At 46.8% G+C, this 17330-nt stretch overlaps 1 protein-coding gene across 2 annotated transcripts in view; it reads left to right on the top strand.

Moving 5' to 3' along the window:
* The first annotated feature begins 1147 nt into the window (after window positions 1-1147).
* The window catches only part of GHR (growth hormone receptor), a 190908-nt gene continuing 174725 nt past the window's right edge, over window positions 1148-17330 (top strand). The window contains exon 1 of one of the 2 annotated variants that reach the window (XM_050946990.1): window positions 1148-1525. The gene's annotated coding sequence lies outside the window, so the exon portion shown is untranslated. Of the gene's footprint in view, window positions 1526-1744; window positions 1823-17330 lie in introns of those variants that run through there. The other variant, XM_050946991.1, reaches the window with a different exon arrangement.

Consider the following 17330-nt stretch of genomic DNA (forward strand, 5'->3'; position numbering starts at 1 on the left):
GGTATGTACAATTTAAAAAGTGAATGGTTGTAAGATCTGGGCCTAAGTCTCCAACCTCATCATCTTGAATGCAAATTTAATAAATTTAAATAAATTTATTTGGGATGCAATTATATTTGTTCCTATTACAGCCTTTTATTGCGTATAGTGTTTTGGGTTGTTACACAAAAATGAAAATCATATTAGACAACTGTAGACAAAGACTAGTTAAATACCCACTGAAAATGTTCCAGAGGGATGACTGATAAAATTTAAGATTTTGTATTGCTTCATTAACCTTGCATATAGATCCTAATTATGACCTTGCTTTGCTATTGTTCATCTCTATAATTGTACTATTTAGTTCTGCAAAGCAATTTTTGAGATCAAGATTGCATGAAAAACACGAAATTTTATTATAATATTCTTGTGTTAGCAATCCAAAGTGCAGGAGGTTTGTTTGGTTGGGTTTTTTGTTTTGTTTTGTTTTTTTTAAATCAAGCCCTGTATTGTGTTTCATTCTTCAATTTATATTTCTTGATCAACTCTGATTTAGTTGGCTGTAAGTAAAGCTTTTTACTTTTTAAAAAATTCCCCTGAAATGATTGTTGGTAAAATGGTAAAACGCTCATGTAAGAGTGACTTTACACGAATGAAACGATGTTGGATGCAGAACTGATTTGCCAACATTGCCCACAGTGCGAATAACCACCCTGGCCAGTACGTATTCAAAAACAGGATGCTTTATCTTCCTCTCCAACTCGAAAAAGTCCCTGGAAGAAAGCAGAGGGAGACAGCATTGGGTGGAGGAGGGCTGCTGTCCAGCTGCCCAGAGTTGGCAGATGCATCCTCATTCCCGTCCACCTTTAGCCCAGGCGCCCTCCCTGAACTTGGCTGAATGATTTTAACTTTCCCTTTAAATTGCAGCTCTGAGCTCGCGCCGCGCACAACCCGCCGAGGAGCTAGGCAGCGGGGTGGTTCGCACGGCCCAGGTGCGGTAGATCTATGGGGGACACGCACTGGAGCACGGACCTCCTAGCAGCTAACCCCGGCGCTCTCGGACTCCGCTCTAGCCCGAAGAGCCTCGCTTTGTTGTGAAGTCCCGTGGAAACGCTCTGCAATAACCAATATTTCCCTCTAGGCGGAGCCCGCAAGCCCCAGGGAAGTGACACGCACTAACTCCAGCTCCTCGCGGGCTGGGCAGGGAGCAGAGCTCCCGGGAACGCACTGAGCCGCTTGTCCTTCTCCCAGCCTCTTCCCCTCCTCCGGGCCCAGGAGCCAGCCGCTAGGCTCGGCCAGGCATGAGTCCCTCTTGAAGCAGTCGGGCCCACCCTCTCGCTCCCACCCCGCGCCGCCCCTGCGCAGGCGGCGGCAGCAGCAGCCATGGGGCCAGGAGGCGGCGGCTGCTGAGCGTCCCGCGCCGGGACAAGATGGGGGGACGTTAGTAGCGGCGCAGCTGCTGGGGCAGGAGCTCGGTGCACGGTGGCGGGAGAGCGAGAGCCGCCCCCTGGCGCCCCGCGGCTGGGAGCTCGCTCGGAGCAGTCAGGTACGGGGCACCGGCTCGGTCCCCCGCTTTGTAAACCCTCAGGCGCGGGTTTTCCAGGGCTGCCTGCCCGCCCGCGGGGTGCTTGTTCCGCGAGCGGGTGTAATCCGATCCGGCCCGTGCACGCGGGGATGTGGGCAGAGGGCTCGCTCCGGGCTCGCTCGGCCCTGCTGCTGCGCCGCTATTTTTAGCGGTGAACTCCTGGAAGTTTAGACGCGCCAGCGAGCGCCGCGGGCGGGGACCGATGGGCCCCTGGGCTGAGCGCTGACCCCGGAGCGGGCTCCCTGCGGCCGCACGCTGGTGAGTGAGTGAGTGCGCCCCGCCGGCTGCTGCTGAGTCCGCTCCCCGCCCGGGGCTGGGCTGGTGCCCTGCGGAACGCCTGGCGACGCGGTGCCCCCGCGGGGGGCGGGGCGTTATCGGGCGGCGTGTGAAACTCGGGAAAGTTTGGCCAAGCCCGGGGATGGGGGAGGAGCCGGGGTGCTGCTGTTCGCGGGGCGGGCAGCCCTGGGCCAAAGGAGGGTGGGCAGGGGGCTCGCTGGTAGGTGACGCGGGCCGTGCGTGTCCGAGCGGCAGCGCTGGCGCTGCACAGGTTTAGCGGGTGTTTGGGTCGCTGCCCCTTGGCCAGGCTTGTGCCCGTCTCCGCGCCCGGCGTGTTAGCCGGGAGTGATGCCGTGGTGGCTGTAGGCAGCGCGGAGAGCAGGTCCCAGGTGGGCACAATGTGCAGTGCAAGCCCCGAGGCGATGCTGGCGGACCCCTTGCTCCCTAGGAGGGGCCGGTACGGGAGGGGGAATCGCTTTTTGGCGTGGCTACAGAGGGAACGTGTAACTGTTGATTGGGGGGACGGATCGCGCAATTTAAAGGTTTGGGGGGGGCATCTAACAGCATAGCCTCCGGATCTACACCAGAGGTTTTCAAAGAGGGGGATGTGCCCCAGTGGTGGGGGCAGAGGAACGTTTGGGGCAATGGCACCAGGCAGGGCTAGGGGTGAGGGCGTCACCTCCACCCTCTGACTTACCTCAGTGGGCCTTCTAGCCTGTCTGGGTTTGGGGGCACAATCAACAATTGTAACCCAAAGAGGGGGCTAAAGCATACGTTGGTTGTGACCCCCCCCTCAAACCCAGACAGACTGAGTTGCCCCAGAGGTGAATCGTAGTGGGGATGGCTCTCCCTCCTTGAGCCCTGCAAGAGCTGGCCTGAGCCACCTGGCATTGGGGTGGGGAGCCCCACAGTTTGAAAACCTCTGATAGAAGCTGTGCTAAATGGAAGGCAAGGTCAGCCTCACTGCTGTGCCAGGGGAGCAGAGGCCCTGCTATAGGAATAGGAGAGCAGCCTCTGCCCTGGGAACAGACCTAAGGTATTTGCCCCAGGGCAGTCTGCAAAGCAGATGGTGGGAAGTGCTGGGACTCCAGCAACAGGGAAGGTGAATAAGCCCCATGTAGTAGGCTCAGCTCATAGCCAGCCACCCTGCTGCTTCCTCCCTCCCTGTGCTGCACGGGGACATGGTGAGTGCTGATACCAGGGAGAGCTGCTGCCTCCTGGATGCTGGCCATCTGCGGGAGAGGCATGCCTTGCCCACTTCCATTGCCCTGGGCAGAGTCTGCTGCAGCCCCTCCAGATGGGTCCCCTTCAAACATTTAGCTGTTGCTTCTTGGGGGAAAGGGGCATGTCATCCTCCACTGTTGCCTCTACTTGGCTAGACTGCCCAGTTGTGGTGGGAGTTCTGGTCAGTCTCTCCAGATTTAACTGTCCCCTCCCCCCCATTCCCAACTGCCCCAAGTTTCTTTATTACACAGGTCTTCCTGTGAACATATGTATTGCTGCTGTTATCTTGTTATAACAAATCAGAATCCAGGCTATAGCCAGGTGGAATTGATACTCGGAGATCGCCAGTCTTCCTGTTTCTGCCTGCATATGGTAAATCTCAGCCTATTCTCTATCTCCAACTTTGTGACAGTCACGTGGGGCTTGGGTAGTGACATAAATTCAGGCCCCAAAGATTTCGCTGAAGTGTTGCTGCTGCTTGGAGTAACAGGCATGAAATACAAAGCAAACAAACCATTGTGACCCTCTAAAAATATTTGTGGGCATTGATGGGAGATGATGGGAGAACTTTACTGAAAGGAAAACTTGAAAATGGCCTTGAAAATATAGGAACTGTTTTACTTTGAAATCCTATTCTTTAGATAAATCACTCTCTGTTTCTACGGGATAGTTCCCACAAGACAGCAAGGAATTTTCAGGGAGTGCCATTGCACCAGTATTTGCTCTTCTCATCAGATTTGGCTGTATCTTCTGTGTATCTGCAAAGCAGTGTTTGATCAGTAGCATTTCTTTCTTGTAGGCTGTAATAAAACAGGCTAGTGTGCAATCAGTGCTCTGCTTTCCATGCAGGACATAAAAATAAAGTGTTTGTATTTTGTATTTACTGTAAGTGCTGCATGTGAAATAAAATTGAAAGAAGTATTTTAAAAACAAATTCCACAAATGAATGTTTTGGAGCCAGCCATGTTAGGGAAAATGGAATAACTGCTAGAGTAGTTGGCGTTTACTCACAAGAAAATCCTGAGTGCAAAGATTTAACTGATTTTTGCTGGAGACTGACTCAGTACTATCTCTGCAGTGCAAACTAGCAGATGTTTATTGTAGGTGGTTTACTTCTTGGACAGTCATGGTAAATATCTTAACCTAGTATGTTTAATATATTCAACCACAGTTGCAGTTTGCTCCTCACATAACTGCAAGTAGCAGCCCTGTAAAGACACCCTGGATCACATTTCTGCTCTGTTATTCCATTGTAAATAACTGAAATAACTTCATTGAAGCCAAGCTCTTTTTTACACTGGTGTAAGTGAAAGCAGAACGTGGCTAGTGCTTAACAAATCCTCCTGTCAGCCTACCGGCAAACAATAAGATAAATCAGAAAGTTTCATTGAGAAGATTTGTCAAATTGATGGAAGTTTAACTTGAATTTTAAAAAGGCATTTGTATACGTGTCCACTCACATCAAAGCTGAAAACACTTTTGGACATAGACCTAATGGGAATAGATTTGTGATGAGATATTGAAAAGATTTGTTTGAGACAAGGTTGCTGATTTAAATGACACTATTTAAAATATGGGGGAAGAGATAAAGGGGATTGGAATTAAAATGTCTTGTTGAATCTCATTGAACTACATGAACATTTATTGAAAGCTGTCCAACCTAGCTTAAAAAACCCCTACGATTTAAATAGGAATGTTCTATCTCTCATCTCCTCCACCTTTTCTCGGCCTTACGTGTCAAGAATTGCAACATGTTAGTTAATATATTATGCTGGTACATTTTAATTATAAAGGGTGTGCAAGAAAGGCAGTTAGTTGTCTTTTCAGCTTTTAATGGGTTTCCCTGGGAAGCCTGCTATAGAAAGTGCAGACAAATGTTCGTCTATTCAAGTGAGTCACAAGTGTGTTTTTTGTTTTGTTTTTTTCCATTTGAGGTGGAATTATCAATTTATCCAGAGTGGTAAACTTATAGAAGTAACTGCTAGTGAGAGGCACCTTGCAAATCCCCTAATTACTATCATGCATAGTGTTTTACTCTTGTCCCATTATCTGCAGTACTGATAGAATTCTGTCTTTAACTCTTGAAAATCCTACTACTATTTTTGTTTTAATGATGTACAGCAGCATCAGTTGGTATCAATGTATGTGGAATTTTGCTATTACAGTCTGAGTCTGATCTTACACACACTAACAAAAGTAGTGTTCATAACTGCAAGTGAACCATTGGGCGTGGGGGAAGCAGGATGGAACAAAGGGAGAACAGAACAAACAGATCCCTCTTCAAACAGCCAGGGGTGGGATGAGATCCCTTCTAGCCAGTGGTCTGGAGACTTAAAAAGTGTTCTCTTGTTAGCACACATCTTGGGGATATTGGATTTGTAAAGTTTTTACTTCCAAGTTTGCTTTATTTTTTTATGTAAACATATTGTATGTGTGACTGGTTCCTCCTGGGGTGCCACCTTGAACTGAGGTACCACTGAGCCCCTGACCCACCAGTCTGGGTTTCCTCTCACATTGTGCTGTTTTGACAAGCTGCAAAGCCCTCCAGCCTGTACTTTCACCAGGGAGGGGGACACCCAGATGCAGTTACAAGGAGACTGTCTAACCAGCCCCTGCTTAGGAAGGCTACAGCTAAGGCAACTCCCAACTCCTCAGGCACCTCCCCTCCCCCCAGAGTATAAACCCAAAATTATATAGTCTTGTGCTGCACAGGAAACTGTGCAGCGCATGCTCATAAAATTCGCCCCCCCCAATGTGGAGAGAAATATGCAGCAGCCTTTGCCCCTGAGTTATAATTCACACACACTTCACTCCAACTCATCAGTTTAGATAAAGCTAAAGCAAGTTTATTAACTACAAAAGATGGATTATAAGTGATAGCAAACAGATCAAAGCCAATTATCTAGCAAATAATCAAAAAAACACAAACTCAGCTTAATTTACTAAATATATTGGATGTGAATGGCAGATTCTCACCCTGAGAGATGATAAAAGCAGAGTGCAGATTCTTAAGGGGCCAGCTGCACTTGCCTTACAGCTTGGAATCCCCAGGTGTTTCATTCACAGGTAGAAATCCCCCCAGTTCAGTGGGGCTGTATTACTCTGACTATTTGTCAATGTTCCAATGCCTAAAACACTGCTAGACAGACATTGTTGCAATTTAACTTGAGGTAGGAAGCAATAAGTGAGGAATAACAAAGAATAGAATGGATGGGGAATGGTTTACCACAATAAGACCCAGCTAAGTATGCACACATTATGATGGTTCAGTAGAAGATTGGGTTTCTTTTTAGTTAAAAGACATCTTATTTATTGGCTCTCTTTTTATTGGCATCACCAATGAGGTGACTGTGTAGGAAGGATTTGAATGAGGAAAGAGTAATGGTCTGGCAGAGCAGAATTGGGATGGTGTCCTAAATAAGGGGCAGTGTGGGAAGAGCGGGTCAAGGGGCATTGAATCTGCCATTGCTGGTAAAGTGCTGGAGGCAGAAAGTATCATATTGCATCAGCCTAGCTTGGCAGGAACAGACTAATATTGGAGCTTGAAGGAACACTTTGTGCTCAGATTGTTTACCACAGGTTGTTTACTGTATATGAATCCTGAAATGCAGTGGCTGCGTACTTACGGAACACCTCCTATTCTTAAGAGATTGATGCTCAGTGTAAGAGAAATGGATTCACCACATAAATGAGAGAGGCCATCTCTTCACAGAGAGAGATGTTTTCCATATCTTGTCATCCCAGCATATGAAACGCTAAATACATTTAAGCAATGACCTTTTAAAAAGGAGTCGCAGAGAAAAAACTATAAAAACATGTAGTTTATACTAACTTTATTTTTGTTAAATATTTTAGAAAACTATATACTTCGGAAAGGCTTAAAAATACTCATGAGCAGGTCTGCAGGCTTGTCATGCTGGTGAAAATGTCACAGATCTTGGGAGTTCTCTGTTTATCCATTACTTCTGTGCTGGAAGGCTCTATGTGGGTTAACTCACAGGTCTGGTTCAGACGGGGGGCCCTGAGGGAGGGTCAGAGAGTAAGCCCACCCCACACTTACCTTGCAGTTGTAGCTCCTGTGTCCTGCAGGGCTGGAACCATTTCCCTGATCCAGGCGTTACTTGGAATTGTAGCACGATTCACTCAAATTTGGCCTGTCTACCCCTTCATCGTGATGGAAGGTCAGCTTGGGCTAACCTGAGTGGTGGTGTGGCCCCAGGCACCAGGTTGGAACACGTGGAAGAGGACCAGAGACATCCCAGAGGACTGGACAAGGGCAAATATAGTACCTATGTATGGGTACTATATATAGTACCTATTGTGATAGACTCAGGCCAGTTGGGTACAGCAGAGTAGTCCTGTTGGTATCCAGGAAGTGGGCAGGCAGAGCTCACCCACTGCTAAAGGACCTTCCCCCCAGCCTAAAGGGAGGATCCACAGGTCCGTGATACCAAATAATTGCGGGGGACAACTAATGAGATAACAAGAATGGGAGTGAGATCACAGGGCTAAAGGAGGGGAACCTGATGGGAACACTGAGCAGAGAACCCTGGACAGCGCCCACTGCTCCTTGAAGGCATCAACGGAGCCAGTGGACACCGCCCAGAGGAACTCTGCCCGGATGCGTGAACGGACGGAGGAGCAGAAATAGGCCCCACAGTCGCAGGAAATCCCTCGGCCAACCTCCTCTTCCTGGTTTTGTAGATGGCCGTTTTGGCCAGGGCTAGGAGGAGGTTGACAAGGAGGTCCTGCGCCTTTGTGGGGCCATGGATGGGGAATGCGTAGATGAACAGGTGAGGGGAAAAGTGCAACCAAAAACATAAGAGATTTAAGAGGAGCTGGAAAAGGGGCTGCAACCTGGCTCACTCTAGATAAATGTGCGCCAGGTTTTCCTTCATGCCGCAAAAGGGGCAGGTGTTTGGGAGAGGGGTAAACCGTGCCAAGTACACGCCTGTGCTCACGGTCCCGTGAAGGAGCCGCCAACTGATATCCCTGGCGGGCTTTGGAATCAGGGTGGAGTACGTGCTAGCCCACCGGGGCTTCTCACCCTTGAGAGGTGGCAGAAGGTCCCGCCACTTTGTGTCAGGGCGGGATGCGAGGGTGAGGAAATGAAGAGTTTGGAGCACGAGCGTGTACCGATGTTTCCTTGGCGCGGTCTGGAATTGAACTGGCTGCAAATCGTGCAGCTGGCTCACAGTGAAAGGGCAGGAGGGCCAGTTGGGTCCACGGGGCAGGGGCCCAATGAAAAGGTCTGGAGGACCAGGAGTGGAGGCTGGGCGGGGTGTGCCCTCTCGCAGGACCTAGTCAAAGTAGGCCTGATCAGCGGGTAGCAAAGCCCTCCTGAAGTACGCGCTGGGGAGTACGAGGTCTGGAGAGCCCCATGTGCTGAGCGAGCGTCAGGGGATCCAGCCAGTCTCCCTGGTCATAGTCTAGGTCGTCTCTGACTGGTGTCTTCTGCCAGGACCGACCTCTGGCACACCGCGGGGGACTCCGCCACCTGCACACGGAGCTGGGGGTTGCATAGCAGGGGCTCCGCAAGGAGATCCCCCACCTCGGCGGCTGCCACGGACCTGGTGGCCAAAACCAGTTTCCAGGTCCAGAGGAGGTCCTGGTAGAAGACTGGAAGCCCGGAGAGGTCTCGCGGAAGACCTCTTGGATACAGCAGCGTAGTAGAAGGCAGATATACTGGCCACTGGATAAGCAGTTTTCTGTTCCCTGACTGACCAGAGCAGGGGCTGCTCCAGGCTAATGGGAACACCTGACTCCAATTAATCTGCAACGAGTCAGGTGAGGCCGTTAAGCTAATATGAACACCTGACTCTAAGGCCCCTCTGATACTATAAAAGTACTCACTCTGGTCAGGCCGAAAGGGGCCAGGGAGAGGACGTGTGGCTGAAGAGCTGGGTAATGAAGACACTCTCAAGCCACTGGAAAGGGAGCCTTACGGTAAGGGTGAAGAAGGCATTAAGAGAGAGAAGCGAGGGAGCTGTGGGGAGGTGGCCCAGGGAAAATGTAGCAATTCTGGCAGTGAAAGGTTGGCTGCCAACAGCGGCTGCCATTAGGGTTCCTGGGCTGGAAACCGGAGTGGAGGTCAGTTTAACTTCAGTATCTGGGAAGATAAATATTAAAATAATCAATTTGTAGGTATCTAGAAGACAATAAGGTAATAAGTAACAGTCAACATGGGTTTATCAAGAACAAGTCATACTAACCTAATATCTTTCTTTGATAGGGTAACAAGCCTTGTGGACTGGAGGGAAATAGTAGATATATCACATCACAACTTTAATAAGGTTTTGATACTGTCTCACATAACTTCATAAATAAACTAGGAAAATGTAGCTTTAGATGAACCTAGTATAAAGTGAATGCACAACTGGCTGTTAGCAGTGGTTCACAGGCTGGGAGGATATATTGAGTGGGACCTTCCTAGGTCTGGTTGTATTAAATATCTTCATGAATGGTTTGGATAATGGCATAGAGAGTAGACTATGTCACTTGTGGATGTTACCAAGCTGGGAGAGGTTGCAAGCACTCTGGAGGACAGAATTAGAATTCAAAATGATGTTGACAAACTGGAGAAATGTTCTGAAAGAAATAGGATGACATTTAATAAGGACAAGTGCCAAGTACTACACTTAGGAAGGAAAAATCAAATGCACAGATAGAAAATGGGGAATGACTGCCTAGGAAGGAGTACTGCAGAAAAAGATCCGTGGGTTATAGTGGATCACACGCTATATATGAGTTAACAATATAATACTGTTGCAAAAAAAAGCAAACATCATTCTGGGATGTATCAGCAGAAGTGTTTATAGGCAAAACACAAAAAATAATTCTTCCCCTCTACTCAGTGCTGATAAGGCCTGAAATGAAGTACTACTGTGTCCAGTTCTGGGCACCACACTTTGGGAGAAAATGTGAACAAATTGGGGAAAATCCAGAGGAAAGCAGAAAAAATGATTAAAGGTCTAGAAAACATGACTTATGAGGAAAAATTGAAAAAATTGGGTGTGTTTAGTCTATAGAAGACTGAGCAGCAACATGATAACAGTCTTCAAATATGTAAAAGATTGTTATAAAGAAGAGCATGATAAATTGTTCTCCTTAAGGGAGACTGGGGACAGGAAAAGAAGTAATGAGTTTAAATTGCAGCAAGAGAAATTTGGTTAGATATTGGAAGTTCTTCATAATCTGTAAGGGTAGGTTAGCCCTGGAACAAAGTACCTGGAGAGGTTGTGGAATCTGTGTCATTAAAGGTTTTTAGGAACAGAGTAGACAAACGCCTGTCAGGGATGGTGTAGATCAGGGGTTGGCAACCTCTGGCACGTGGCTTGCCAGGGTAAGCACCCTGACAGGCTGGGCCAGTTTGTTTACCTGCTGCGTCCGCAGGTTCGGCTGATCTCGGCTCCTACTGGCTGCGGGTTCGCCGCTCCAGGCTAATGAGGGTGGCAGGAAGCTGCAGCCAGCACATCCCTTGGCCCCGCGCCACTTCCCACAGCCCTCATTGGCGTGGAGCAACTAGTTAAAACAAACAATCCCTCAGGTAATACTAATGACAGACTGTGGACAAAGGATAATTTCAACTCTAAAGCCTACCACCAAGTTCCTTGATCTGTCAGTTATATCTGGGTTTCTCAGTCTTTTTCTTTCGGAGGCCCCCACCCAACATGCTATGAAAGCTGCAAGGCCCAGCGGGGGCAGAAAAGAGCCCCTGGGCATAGGTGTAGTTTTACTTTGATTTTGAGGGTGTGAGGGCTGGAAGGGCTTGAGCCAGCGCTGCACAGCGGGGTCCAGGGAAAGAGTGCCACCTCCACTCCCTGACTCACTTCAGCAGGCCAGCCAAGGGGATGCAACCAAAAAATATAACTCAAAGGCGGGGTGTAGGGGGAACTCAGTTCAAAAACTTTGAAAAGCACTCAGGGTACATGGAGAGGAGTAGCTAGGGGGCTGTGCATGGACAGAGGTATAGCTCAGGGTACATGGAGAGGGTAGCTAGGAGCTGTGCGTGGGCAGAGGCGTAGCTCAGGGTACATGGAGAGGGGTAGCTAGGAGCTGTGCGTGGGCAGAGGCGTAGCTCAGGGTACATGGAGAGGGGTAGCTAGGAGCTGTGCGTGGGCAGAGGTGTAGCTCAGGGTGCAGAGAGGGGGTAGTTAGGGGCTGTGCATGGGCAGAGGCATAGCTCAGGGTGCAGGGAGGGGGTTGCTAGAGGCTGTGTGCCAGGAGAGCTCCCCTTACAATGTCTGCTCCCTGAGGACTCTGCTGCCCTGGAGCTGGGTCACCCTGCCCATGCAGCTCTTCGAAGGGGGCTGCAAGCTGAGAAGCTACTGCAAGTCTGGGCACCAGCAGCAGACGGGAAAGTCACAGCTGCCTGCTCCATGGTACCTGCTCCAGCCAGAGTTGCAGCTGCCCCACACATCTGGCTCTGGATTCTGACCTATGACCTGGCCAGAGGGCAGGGCCTGAGGCAGACTGGGGGAGAGGCAGAGGGGGGTGGAGCTGCCCCCGGGACTGCCACACTCTGGGTAAGGCACTGAGTTATGGTCTCTCATGAAATGGGACCAGTTCAATAACATCTAGGCTAGACAGAGAAACAACATTAAAAGTGTGAAGTGCAGACTGGCATGTGCCCAGTAATTCTGCGGAGGGAACCACTGGGAAGGGGTGGGAATGCATTGTATGCATAGTGGGAATGGTAGTCTATGCATCAGCTGCAACATAATAATTAGCATTTAGATAGCACGTTCCATGTGGGATATCAAATCACATCTTCCCACGTGATGTAGGTATGGTAATACATCAGCAATACTAATAGTGATCAAATAGGCATAAATTTGATTATTCATATAGGGCCTGATCCAAAGTTTCAGTTCACTTCATTGAGATTTGGATCAGGGCTATATGGTTCATCCTAAAAGTTCTCAAGCACCCTCAACTCCATCAGGACAGGATGGTGCTCCAGACCTTGCAGGATAGGTTTAGAGAAGTGTCGCTTTTCTTGATTCTGTGACTTTTTACTTTGCAGGTTGGTGAAGGGGATTTGAATCTTAGCTCTTTAAATACGACAAGGTAGTAATGGTGTGAACATCAAAACCATGGTTTTTTTCCTCTGGCTTCCTGATTAAGTTGGGCATCGGGGGCATGAGATGAGGCAAACAAGGTCTCCCATCCAGCACATTGTCTTACTTCTCTCTCTCCAAAACCTATTGCAGTCAATAGACTTCCCCAGGCTTAGGATCAGGTACTTTTAAATTTCTAAATTCCTCAGGATGGGGTTCCCTCATTTTCCAACACCAACTACACAGCATGTGTAATACAGGTGGACAAACAATGTAACTTCTGGAATAACAGGATCCTGAATTGCACTTCTGACCTGTAATTTTACAAAGATTTTCATATGATGACAAGAACTAGATTCACATGGACTTGTTGTCGTTCCTGAAATGTTCTTGGTAGGGTAGAATTTCTGTTTTACTAGAATTTTCTATTGTTGTGATTTCCAGATGGCACATTGCACTGCTGTGTAGTAGTCACTTAGTTCAGCAACCCCTAATGGGGCACTGAAAATAGGTATTTCTGCATCACTTATTTATCTCTTCATATAAAGTGTGTAAAGTTTTAGTGTCAGTCATTTCGATTGACTTACTATTTTCTTTCTCTGATACGGAAGAAGGATTCTTACTAGTTATTTACATCTCTGAGCTTATTAAAACAATGATATATGTTGCTACTTGAAAAATGGCAATTTGCCAAGGAGCCTTCTTTGGCAGAGACTGCAATGTCGAGTGTGTAGGTGAGAGTTTGAAAAGTGGGAGAGCACACCTATGAGACAGAGGAGAATCTTGTTTCTGATCTAGTTGATCAGAAACACCTTAGAAGCCGGCATGAAAATTATATGCTTGCTCCCTCACTAAGTGAGCAATATCAGAGAGAGATGGTAGTGACTTCATTGTTATCTGTCAGTCTGATTCTGTTCTATTTCACTACTCCAGCCCATATAAACTTTGCTTCTCAATCTCGGGGGCTGAAAATTCATCTACTTCATCCCAGCTTATAGTGGATTTATTTATTTATGAGAAGTTGACATGGGCTAACCAGGGGAAGGAATGAAGTAGAATGGAAGGGAGCAGAGTATCCTCATAATCCCCTCCGCTTCCATGACTTGTGCTGCATGAACATCAGTACTGGCCATGAAGAAGAGGGCAATTTATGTCCCTTCTACAGGGAAGGGCTGCTGTTATCTTTTGACTACGAATTTTTGAACAGTTATATTAAAAACTATTTGCCCAAAAGAAATCAGCAGCAGTTTGGCCAGAATCTGTTTGAATTTGTGTTCAAAGTAGGGCTGTTGATTTAATCACCGTTAACTCACGTGATTAACTCAGAAACATTAATTGCGATTAATAGCACTGTTAAATAATAGAATACCAATTGAAATTTATTAAATATTTTGGATGTTTTTTCTATATTTTCAAATATTTATTTCTATTACAACAGAATACAAAGTATACAATACTCACTTTATATTATTTTTATTACAAATATTTACTCTGTAAAAATGATAAACAAAAGAAATAGTATTTTTCAATTCATCTCATACAAGTACTGTAATACAATCTCATTGTTGTGAAAGTATAATTTACAAATATCAATCTTTTTCTTACATGACTAAACTCAAAAATAAAACAATTTAAAACTTTAGAGCCTACAGGTCCACTCAGTCCTACTTCTTGTTCAGCCAATTACTAAGACAAGAAAGTTTGTTTACATTTATGGGCAATAATGCTGCCTGCTTCTTATATATAATGGCACCAGAAAGTGAGAACAGGTGTTTGCATGACTGTTTTGTAGCTGGCATTGCAAGGTATTTACGTGTGGGATATAAAAATTTCATTAAAGCTAATGTTAAAAAAAATTATTTAATACATAGGTTGAGAAAAGAGTGTCTGTACATCTGGGCATAGTACTTCGATTATCCACAAATACAAAGGTTGTTTTTAAAAGTCATATGATACATAATGAGCAATAACCCAAATTTAGGTGAATAGATTTAACAATACAAGTTAGATATTAAAATCTGAATACTCGAGTACATCACTCATGAAAAGTTATACAGAGATTTGGTTGTGGAAAGCAAAATATATCAACAAGTGAAGATTGTCCCTCAGTAATTGAGAATTTAGGGTAGGTTGTCCATTTAGAAAATACAGTCCTTGAGGGAAGTATTTTAGTTACTTTCCTGACTGCTTCTCATCGGCACGCCAGCTCACCCTTCCTGGTATTGCCGATGTCCAGTGATGTGTTCTATGTAGATGTCCCTCAACCGCCTGATGGCGTCTGACACTATGAGTTGCCACATCAGCGGAACGTAGTGTTGACCAATTCCGCATTCTCTCAGCACTCACTCATTACTGGGGTCCCGTGAGCTGAAGGCTATGACGGTCAGTGTGTGTTTCTGAACCTGGTAACCCTTGGCTCTCAAGATTTTGGCCAGAGGGGCGTATTTCTTTACCCATCGTGGAAGGCCAGGGTGCTGTTCTCAAAGGGCACTGTGACGTCCACCATGATGATCTTTTGGTCCTTGTTGGTGCTAACAATGTCTGGTTGCAGTTGGCGGTCGGTTCCGGGGATGGCGGTGTTTATGGCAATTTTCTTTCACAGGTGGCGGGATGGCTCTGGTGCGGCAATCTTGGATGACGTTGTGTTGCAGCTGGGGCTTGCAGCTACACAGGACATGCAACTACACAGGACATGTCAATTTTGGGGGCTGCACAGAGCAGGGATTAAGGTAGAAGAGTATGAGTTTCCCAGATGAGCAACACAGACTTCTTCACGTCTCCCACAGTGTAAATATTTGCTCACAGACAGGTTATGCACTGACCTTTCCAGCCCCCTCCCAGATTTCGCTTTGTGGTAAATTGCATTTTCCTTTCTCTTACCGCCTTTCATTTATGGTAGTGTTTTTTAACTGAGAGCTACATGGGACTCACTGCAGAGTCCATCTGTGCTGGTCCTGATCAACCAAAAGAGTACCTAGCTGTACATTCCTTCCTCCTTCCTTCCCATTGGCCATAGGATAATGCCTTCAGAACCCTCTGAGTCCTTGCTGTCCTTGAGATTGAGAAATTGACCTTCTGCTTTTTGCATGGGCTTGTTCCTATGCTGTTGTGTTTTACGTTGAGCAAAGGAGGTACTTCCAGTTGTTGGCTTTGGATTTTCTGGCTCTGACCATTATCTGGACAGGGATTCAGGAGACCTGGGTTCCATTCCCAGCTCTGCCGCTGGCCTGATGGATAACTTTGAGCAAGTCACTTCACCTTCCTGTGCCTCCATTTTCTCCATCTGTAAAGCTGGAATAATGATACCAACCTCCTTTGTAAAGCCTTTTGATCTACAATGTCAAGGCTAGGCATTTTTATTATTTGTCACAACCTGAATGTTCTGTAAAACATTTTTCTTTTTTTCTCATTATTGGCTGTGCTACTTTGTAGAAGACAGCTATTTTGTAATGATGGATTTAACAGTCAGCAAAGAGGAAGAGCAATGGGGATGTGCCATGGGGACTGTCAGAAACAATTATCTGGGAATCTAGAGACCCTGAACAGTGTTGTTTAGTCTTAGATCATCAATATAGTTAAGCATGTAGAAGCTGGGAAATAAAGATCCAAAACAGTCACAAAGCACCTTAAAGGGATGTGAACCATCTGGAGTTGATAGAAGGCAGACAAAAATGGGGACTATAAGAGGACAGCTGCCACCTTTTGAGGAGTTGAATTTTCAGGGGAGTTTAATTTTCTACAATTGTTCAAAGTTAATTTCAGTGAGATTGCATTAGAGCATGATCAAGGCTTTGGGTGCACTGTGATGTGTATGAAGAGTTGTTAAAGAACAGAGCATTCTCAGGGCTTCTTAGTATAGTAGCTGCTAGAATATAGTACGCTCTTATTTCTCGCATTTGGGCTTGACTTTGGCTTTTGCAGCCGTAATAATGTTATGGGTGCTGAGGAAGAGGAGGGAATGGTACAGTTTATTTTTCCCAGGTGGCAATCTCTGAAAGCATTTTGCCTGTGGTGACTAGGAGCTCGATACCTTCTGAGTATCTGTCACCAGCAGCCTGGCTGGGACTGTAGAATAGGTATAGCATGTGTTTCCTGCAACTGTACACTGGAGTATGGCCATTCATCCTGAAACAGTAAGTGCTGCCTGCTGCTGTAGCATCTCACGCCCATTGTGTTCACAGTGCTGGCTTCCAGATTAGAGCAGAAGGAAAAGTTATGCAGTCCAGGGCCTTTAAATTATTTGTTTAGCTGGAGGGCAATAGCATTATGGGTCAAAAGTCATGACAGATTGACTGTAGAGTTGAGTCTGGTGTGCTTTCCCTTTTAGCGTATCTTTAGGCCTGGTCTACACTGCACAGTTAAGTCGACGTAAGGCAGCTTACGTTGAACTAATTATGTCAGTGTACACACTACAGCCTTGCCCTGCCGAGGTACACCAACATAATAACCACTTCCACAAGAGGCATAGTGCTTATGTCGGTGTAGTAAGGGCAATGCAGTGTGACTGTGTAGACACTGCATTACTTATGTCCGCTGTTGGCTGTCTTGTCCATTTCTGGGCTCCATGATGGCGCTGTGAAATTGACAAAAGGCTGCACAGCTAGAGCCTGGCTACTCCTCATTCAGGGAGTCGAGAAGCCTGCGGGGGAGCGGGGGGGCAAGAATGGGGTGTGGGAGGGAAAGCAGCTGGGCTCCCCGCACGGTGCTGTGCAGAGCTGAGAGCCCGAGTTGTCAGCCTCCCACATTGGCCCTCTTCAGTCAGCAGAAGTGCTCCTGATGAGGATGCGCACTGCTGACAGAAGGAGGGTAGTGTGGACATCAGCCACCACAGTAATTACATAGGTTGACTGAAGTCTGTAGTGTGGAGATGCCCTTAGAATAAATACAGTGCCAAATAATAGCCGCAACAGTAAAATTGTTTTAACTTTAAAGGTAGCATGCTAAATGCATCAGCTTCCCAATTAAATCCTGTGTGATGGCTCTCTTTTCTTTGCTGCTAGTGTGATCTATTGAAAGTTTAACATGAATTAAAGGTCCTTGTGAGGTGTGACTACTGGTCTGGCTCGTTACATAGTTAAAATTACCTTATCACCATTCAAACAGTTACTATGGAGGCAGTGAAAAATCTGTAAGGGGAGAAAGCCATTAACTCACCTTTAATTGCCTCAGTGACAGATGCGGTTGGGAGGGTGTAAAAGTCATCAATG

Source organism: Gopherus flavomarginatus, chromosome 3 (genome assembly GCF_025201925.1).
Source record: "Gopherus flavomarginatus isolate rGopFla2 chromosome 3, rGopFla2.mat.asm, whole genome shotgun sequence".
In the NCBI taxonomy this organism is placed as follows: domain Eukaryota; kingdom Metazoa; phylum Chordata; order Testudines; family Testudinidae; genus Gopherus; species Gopherus flavomarginatus.